This window comes from Poecile atricapillus, chromosome Z (genome assembly GCF_030490865.1).
Source record: "Poecile atricapillus isolate bPoeAtr1 chromosome Z, bPoeAtr1.hap1, whole genome shotgun sequence".
Classification (NCBI taxonomy): domain Eukaryota; kingdom Metazoa; phylum Chordata; class Aves; order Passeriformes; family Paridae; genus Poecile; species Poecile atricapillus.
In genome coordinates, this window is record NC_081289.1 from 106,263,575 (window position 1) to 106,271,216 (window position 7,642).

The window sequence follows — 7,642 nt, forward strand, 5'->3', positions numbered from 1 at the left end:
GACACTTTCAAGCTATTAATTAGTCCAGCTCTCAGTGAAGTTAATTTCAGAAATTAGTGTCTTTCTGTATCACGGAGCTTAATCATGAACGCTTTGATGAATTAAGTTCTCTTTATAGTTTTCTTCTTTAGCCATTTAATGAAAGAGACATTTATGAATAGAATCTGACGTTAGCCTCTTTCATACACAAATAAGTAAATTTTACATTGTTTACACACCACAACTAAGAGAAAATTTATTTTATAAACCTACTCATCATATTTCAGGTAAAAATAGCTATGAACACTATAAAATTAAGAACAGATATGCAAGAGCTGAACTTGATTTCCACACGTTTTTATGTGTATATTTCTTTGGCCAGTGCTGTAGCATAATGCTTTACTGACAGTTTTCATTAATCAGTTCCTATTCTAGATGTAAATTAACCAGTCTCACAAGCAAGAGTCCTCTTTATCACTGCAGTCTTCACATCTTGATTTTTAGACAATTTTTCACAGGGTTATTCATTAATTAGGTCTTTAATTATGGATTAATTAGCAGCTGAATTACAATATTCCTTATACTTTCTCAACTCTTGTAACACTAATATGTTTGCCATCAAGCATGATAGATGTTACATATGCAAGGGGATTTATTACAGTTGTATTCCCCTAGCACTTCAGTGAGCTGACTAATTATTCTTCCACTGACAATGAAGCTAATGAAACACTGGACTGATGTCTCTGACAAATTTTCTTTTTCCCCCACTAGGTATTGCTGAAGAGAGGCCTAATTCTCTTTAAGACTGAGAGAGGAATGATGTATTTGAAATGGGCATGTATTTTCAGGTTGTTTCTTATCAAACGAGAAACAGCTCAAAAGTGTATTACATATTGGTAGAGGTGTTCAATCTATGAATGTAGTTGTAGTCAGCAGGTGTAAATGATTGTCTTAGGCAGCATACTACAGAGTCCTGGGAAACCAAAAGCATGTTCTAAGAACTGATTAGAGAGATCCCCCTTAACTTCTTATACATAGACCTGTGGCAAATAAACTTGTACTCATTGTCACTGAGCAAAACACAGAGGCTTTCATATACAATTAGATGATCTTAATTTAGCATAACATTACACTCTCAGATTTCTCAAACTTGTTTCAGGTCCATTGTGTTTTTTAACACAATGTTTCATTGACTTCTTGCTTGTCTTAAGGTTCCTGAACAATTCCCAAGAATTGAGGCTACTATTACTTACCTTTCATGTACCCTTAGAGGGTACAGCTTCAGAAATTATCTCTGTGAATGACCACATCACAAATGTTATTTTAGACTCTCTGTCCTAACTGACAGTAATTAAAGACCTTCCAAATGTATAATTTTCTTTTGCTCCCTGGGGGCCATTTTAAATGTATTAATCTAAGAATTCAATCCTGCCACCTGCCCCTACTGCAGAAGAACAAAAACCTACATCTGACCTATAGCAGTCCTATTTCCAGCATAAGATACAAGATCATTAGTAATATAATGAGTAAAATCATAGTCATAGCCAACTGCAAAGATGTTAAATTCTGTGATTTAAGATAGCAGACAATTTAGATAAGCATTTTTAGATAAGCAAGAGATGATGCTGCTTTCAACTACTCCAGCAGTCAGGTTCTTTTAGCACTAATGGCCCAAACCCCACCATACAGTCATGAGGTGGCCTCTGTATTTTATCAGTTCTCTCATCACAGCTGTGTCCTTAGTCTTTCCCACAAAACGTTCACCACATCTGTGGATAGGAGTCACAGGTGACATTGACAGCTGGATACCTTCCTTTGTAATAATTCTTTTACATTCTGTCTGAGAAGAGCAAATTGAATTAAAATCTTTGGTACGATCTACCTCTTAATAAGAATTGTCATCCATCCCTGATCCTTGAAACTGTGCTCAGTTAACTGCTGTTGAGAGGAAGAGAGCTGGTCAGTACCTTTTAACCTACAGAAAGTAACATGTCAATGATAGCCCATAAATACTTGTGGTAACAACAGCAACAATAATGACAGTATTTGACTTTAAATGATAGGCTGTGTTCACAAAAGATGTAGCAGGCTGTATTTCCTATGCCAGTTAGATTAACTGTAAGTACCCTTCAGAAACTGAAGTTCTATAACTCTTTTTAAATTCCACTCTAAATTTTGACAGACAACAAAGATAAATGACTGACCTCTCAAACCATTTTTTTTATTGAAAATCATTCTCACACCAGCATATGTCCTTGAGATGTAATAGCAATGGTTTATTATATCTGAGTCACAGAGTGGAACTTGAAAGGTTTCCTAAATTATAAAGTTTGGATTTGTCACAAGTGTAAATCTACTTAGAGGAACTATGCACAGGATGAATCTCACTCTCTTTAAGGATATCCACCTAACATACTAAATGGACTAAATGCTCTCTGTTTCAGCTGTATTTCCTATATGCTTTGGTTTTTAAAGATCCACAGCAAAATAGCAGCAACCTGATAGCTACTTCTAACTTTCCCTGCCATTTTCCACCTTGACCCCACACATCTGGCGAAACACAACAATCAGCAAAACTGTCACTTACCTACTACTAAAGAAACACAAGTGTCCAGAACTCCTGAGTGTGCTCTGCAGTTATTCAATGTGGGACACTGAGGTTGTTTATAGCATAGCTCACGGCCAGCCAGATCTGTTTGAACCCCACAGCGTGACTAGCCTTCCAGATGTACTAATATGCTATATTTGTAAAGTGATAACATGATCTGTGGTCTTACAGCAGAGACATGGGCAGGATAAAATGTCTGCAGTGCATGAGTCAACACAGGATGGAAACAACAGTGCTAGGACAGCATCTCATTTGCTTCAAGGAAAGTACGACAGAGAAAATGTTACTCATGCTTATGTATATTTGTTGGAAAAGGGCAAGGAGAACAAAACAAAAATGCATAGAGAGTCTGAATTCCTCTAGTACAGGCTACCTTTTCCTTCCCACGTCCATCCAAATCTGAAATTAATACACATGTGTACACAGACAATCACCATGCAGTTTGCATGACTGAGTGATTTACGGCAAATTCTGCTTTTTCTTACTGAGGTGACTCATCTTTTTATGACAATGCTTGTCACTGATGGTGGTATTCCTAATTATTTTTAATGGACCAGAAGAGCAGGGCTGTGGGCAGCCAGAGACCATCTTGCTGCAGAATCAGCATTGCCAGGGCAGGGACTGACAAGCTGAAGGGGCTGATGTGGGGTCCTGAGCCATGGGAAAAGGAAAGGGTCCTGAGGTGTAAGAGGGAAGATGGACATGGACACCGAAAAAGGGAGGGAGGGAGGGAGGGAGGGAGGGAGGGAGGGAGGGAGGGAGGGAGGGAGGGAGGGAGGGAGGGAGGGAGGGAGGGAGGGAGGGAGGGAGGGAGGGAGGGAGGGAGGGAGGGAGGGAGGGAGGGAGGGAGGATTATTTTCAAAAAATAAAGTTTTTCTTCCAAAATATTTTCAAAAAATGCTTTTAATTTGATTTCCTTTAAAATTCAGCATTTCAATTAAAAGTTTCATATTATAATTTTTTTTAAAAAAAGGTTTTACAACAATTTCTGCTTATTTTTCATCCCTGCCAGTAACAATAAGCATTAATTACTGCAGCTGGGCTTGGCTGAAGTTTCAGATACTAGTTTTATATTGCTGTGCTTTCAGTGACCTTGCTGAGACCACATCAGATTGGAATAGGAAAGTCAAGGAAAGTCATGAGCTGTGAGTTTAAATGTTCAGTTCTGTCTTCAGGTCTGAAGGAGGTAGTATCAGGATTCACTTTGATCGTTCTCAATGAAGTATGTTTAAAGGCATGGTGACATATCTTAAGGATCCTGCATCACATATCCCTACTAATCAGTCATCTTTGTTTTCAATTACATAATAAATAAATAGTGATCACCACATCCAATTTTTATAATATCTTTTTATTTTCTGATACAACTACCCATTTGCATGTTTCTTTTGCCACATAGCTATACAGATTTCCTGTGGTAGTTACCAAACTTCAGCCAGAGGAGCTGATGAAGAAATCAGTGAGGGAGACAATACCTTGAAGCAGGGAAAGTGAGTCCCTTCTATATTCAAAAGCATGGTCTGTAATTCTGCTTTTATGCACTTTGCCTGGGAAAACATGTTGCTATATTTTTGTTCAGAATGTGAAAAAATGAAATAATAATTAATTAGTAATTGTATTAAGAAAAAATCTGACCTCCATCTCACTTTTTCAGGATCCATCCTTTGGTGTACAGGTGTTGATTTTGGCACAGGAGAGTAAGGGGTCTTGTGTTCTTTAAGTGTTGAAATACTGAAATGTGTTTCAGTAACAGAAAGCTGAGCTTGCAGTTAATTCCCTGGCCTTAACCAAGGATTCATAGATCAGCTAACCTTCCAACTACAATCATAGCTTACCCATGACAAGGAGAGGCTTGGGGTGTTTGCTGCAAATGAGAAAAAGGATCAGCTGATAAAGTAGGCATCACCTACATAACAAAAAAACAAACAAACAAAAAAAAAGCAACAGAAAACCACCAGGCTATCCTATTAAAGACAATGCATTAAGGATGGAAAAACAACTGAGGAAGGGCATGAAAGATTTAGAGGAGTATTTAAAAGTGACTGGCTGGGAAGAGAGAAAGACAGAAGAGAGAGAGAGAAAGAGAGACAGAATATACAATATTGTTTAGTTGTGAAACTCAGTATACTTGACAAAAAAATACTAAGGAAAAGGAAACCTGTAAGTCAGTACGTAAGTGCTGGCACAGTACAAAAATACCACAAGTAAGGGAGTAGTAGACAGCAGACTGCTCAGGCCAGTGAACAGACAGAAGGCTTGCTTGCTAACAACAAAACCTATTGGCAGGCTTGAATCTATTTAAGGCATGCCAGAGTGACAGAAGCTAGTTTGTTCAAAGGTGTTTGCCTGCTGCATCCTGCATCCTAGCTCATCATCAGCAGTATTCATCTGTCAGAGCCAACTGACCTTGGTTCAAACACAGCCTTGCATGCCTGCCACAGCATTCCCACAGGAATTGCTCCTCGTCCAGGTGATCCAGTAGACTGACCAGCATCTATGTACTCATTTGACACTGCAGTCTACTGAATCATCCTCCTGGATGAGGACCACTGCCTGGTAAGTGGTACAAAAACAGTCATTTCATAAAGAGGCACAGTCCCTTTTGGCTGCTGGAGTTCATCAGTCTCATAAACTGGAGCTATTGTGAAATATAGAAGGAGCCAGCACTGGATTCCCTGACATCCGAGTCTTCGAAATAGCTTGCAAATCTGCCCAAGCTGTTGCAGTTTGAAGCCAGCTGCTCCAGAGGCAGCAGCTGTATTGCTTCCAGTGATGAATTCACTCGAAATCAAAACAGCCCTGGTTATGAATCAGTGTACTATCCTAGGACAGCAGATCCTCTGCCCGCGAAACTGATAAATCCACCACTCAGATAGTCCAACTGATGTAAATGAGAATTGACTGCAAACAAACAAACAAACCAAGGGATACTATCTTTTTCCACTTGTGCATTAGCACAACTAAACCATTACAGCTGTTGCAAAACTTCCCTACTTAATCTCTTCTTTATAGAAAACTCACACAGTAAAGGCAACAAAGATACTAGCAACATAATCTGCTGTATAAATAATTGCCATATAAGCATGTCTATGCCTTTTTTCTGGTCTGTCTTCATTGTTCATTCTAAGGGTAATTACATGCAATTAAATTAAGGTGAGTAGAAAACTCTAAAGGTTAAGGTCAATGTATGAGTAACACAGGCTGTAACCAAGACCTAGCATGGGGTAGAAGTGGGAGCAGCACTTTGTGTAGACAAGGCACCTTCACACGAGACCTTCAGACCTAAAAGACTGACAACAGAGTGGTTCTAGCATAGCTGAAACCAAAACATCTACCAGAAGGAAACACTTGACAAATAACAGCTTTTAAGGGACATATTTCCCATAATTATACAACAAAGTAAAATCCAGGCAAAGACTTACACAGAACAAAGACTTACATAGAACTTGCTACAGTAATTTATCATGTACTGAATCAAACTGTTCAGCAAAAATAAAACATTTTGCTTATTGCTTTGCTTTCATATTATCCATATGGCTTTCAGTCTTGAGCTGTCAGAGCTGCTGAGTAAATGTAATACTGCAGAATCCGTAAGTCACATTAGAAATCACTTCAGCAGGTCAGATTCTTATATCTGTGACCTTCCAGTATTAAGGGGTCAGTCCTTCCTGATGCAATCTCAGTATGCACCAAAGAAAGATCCAATTTATAACTCCAGACAAAGCTACAGCCCAGAGATGACTGTTCTGAAATGTGCCTGGAGCATTAGTATGATGAGTTGAGTCTCAGGCAATGTTCATAATTCTGGGCTCTGACTCACACTATTTTGCTGTCCTACCTGTGCTGTGAGACCTTTTGTGCAGATTTACCTCTCTGTCACATAGGTGCTTCCGCAGGCTTGGCTTGTGGTTCATCTTGGTTTTTTGGTGAGATGGCACAAAACATCCTCTTCCTCTGCTTCTCTTTAGAGATTTCATTGGAGACTACGTCGACTTAATACAGAAGTCCTCAAAATTGCAGCTCCCAAAGTATCTGGGAATAAGCAGCTCACAAAGAACTATAAGACATCTGTATATCTGTCCCCAAAATTTCATAAATGCCTTAAAAATAATTTTAACTCATTTAGACTGTTTGTGCAGAGGTAAGTCAGCCTCCAGTAAATGTGCAAGGACATTCAAATCATGACAGGAAGAATGTCTAAAAGTTCACAAAGGATTGCACAGACACTGTGAGGAAGAAACGTAGCACTTAAAATCCGGAGTTGTACAGAACACCATAGATTTTGAGCAGACAACAAGGCTGTGACTGATTGAGGTCACATTAACCCAGGAGGTTGTTAACAAGGTTATAAAGATTCCCAAGATGAAAACATGTCAGAACTTACATCAAAATTAAGATATGATGACCATCCCTCTGTGTGAATGACGTACACATTTGTAAGTGGAAGCAGAGTTTCACTCAACCACAGATTCCTTTTAGAGCTACTTACACTTGTACCTGATTTGAACTGAATCACCTCATTTAAGAAACATTTTCTGAACTAAATAATGACATGTCATCTATTGATCTCTCTCATTACATTTAATTGTGCAACAAATTAAAGACACAAGAGCCCACCAGGAGCCCACTGATGTGAATGAACAGAAATTAGATGTGTGTTACATTTGATTGACCAGTAATTGTTGAGAGCAGGAGGCTTTTTGGTAGGAGCCAGGCTTAGGAGACAGCCTCATTAAAGGGAGCCAACCATAGCTATCCCTCCACCCTGACCACGTCAGTGAAGTAGCACAAGCTCTTTTTGGGGGTGCATGTCTTCATCAAGGTGTAACAGGGCACTATCAAGGGACAAAACTCATAGCATTCCAGGGACAATTAAATCTGGAAGAAGGAGGGGAAATATAGGAAAACTCAATCCCATTTATAGTCACCTTTGCCTGCCAGAAGCTCAGGAGAAAATAGACCACTACCAAATTGAACACCCTGCCTAGGCAGCTGTAGTGGGTTAATCCTGGCTGGATTCCTGGCACACACCAAAGCTTCTCTATCACTCCTCTT

General features: G+C 39.2%; 1 protein-coding gene across 1 annotated transcript in view; it reads right to left on the bottom strand.

Annotated features, from left to right (window-relative positions):
- The window catches only part of LRRC2 (leucine rich repeat containing 2), an 88,883-nt gene extending 86,183 nt beyond the window's left edge, over positions 1 to 2,700 (bottom strand). The window contains exon 1 of the mRNA XM_058826438.1: positions 2,567 to 2,700. The gene's annotated coding sequence lies outside the window, so the exon portion shown is untranslated. The remainder of the gene's footprint in view (positions 1 to 2,566) is intronic.
- Positions 2,701 to 7,642: the final 4,942 nt, after the last annotated feature.